Source organism: Centruroides sculpturatus, unplaced genomic scaffold, assembly GCF_000671375.1.
Source record: "Centruroides sculpturatus isolate CEXI.00-Female unplaced genomic scaffold, Cexi_2.0 scaffold762, whole genome shotgun sequence".
NCBI lineage: Eukaryota > Metazoa > Arthropoda > Arachnida > Scorpiones > Buthidae > Centruroides > Centruroides sculpturatus.
In genome coordinates, this window is record NW_019384911.1 from 242036 (window position 1) to 243272 (window position 1237).

Sequence of the window (1237 nt, forward strand, 5' to 3'; positions counted from 1 at the left end):
ATATGTCGAAAAAAAAAAAAAAAAATGAAATAGTAACAATGACTTGACAATATTGCATTTAGTCATTTTATCTGTTTTGAATTCTGTTTTTAGTTTAAAATCATTTCTTTAGAAATTGATTTCTAAGGTTTTAATGCAATCTTTTCCATTTGTTGTTCAAACTTTATTTTATTTATAAATAACTAAAAATTTATTAGCAAGTCTATCAATCTATAGGATTTCATGCAGCATTCATTTTACTTGGCAATTTGAAAAAAGAATGATTAAAGAATTGTTAAAAATCTAATGAAGCGAAACGTATTAAAATTTTGGCATTTTAATCGAATATAAGAAAAAATAAAATTGGTTTGACCATGAAGCAAATCGATACACGTAATAAAAATTCGATATTAAATTATTTAACTGCAAACTATTTTGCCATAGTACAACGAACAGTTTCTATTACGTGTACAATAACTCTCAAACAGTAGCAACTTTATAATCCGCTTAATTAAATAATAAAACGGATATTAAATATTATTTGTAATTAAATATGTTAAATAACTTAAATTATAATAAGATATATATTAAATTTTTTACATTCGTAATATCATAATAATAATTAACAATATGAATCAAAAATAAAATAATTAAATTCATTATTTATAATAATAATAATAATAAATTTATCAGTGATTACATATATTAACATTTTTTATAAATTTAATTCAAAAGTTTTCATTATTTTATAATTACTATAAATTATAGGCCATGTGCAACTCAAAAAACATATTAAAACATTTCTTCATATAATTTGATGCGAGGAATAGCCCAATTTTTAAAGCATAGATATTTATATAGAAAGAAATAAATGAATAAATTGCGTTAATTACATATTATCAGTGACGTTTCTTGGTTAATGTTAAATGAATAATAATATAAGAGAAATTAAGCGCGGGAAGTAAAACGCGACGACGATTGACCTTGAAATTAACCGCGCTTGCGTATTTGAAACTTCCGTTTTTTTCAGTGGGAGCCTCTAGAATAGCATGTGATCTCCAAACACGTTGGTTTTTCGTGAGGGTTTCACGTTACTGTTACTTTGTGTAAAGCTTAAATGAAATTATGTATCGATTCAAATAGTTATTTATATGAATTAGAGGTATATAGTAATTTTAAACAGAAAACAATGCATAGAGTTAATATAAAAATTATTTTTAAAAAGTAGGATATATTCGGTTTTCTTTATTTATTTTAA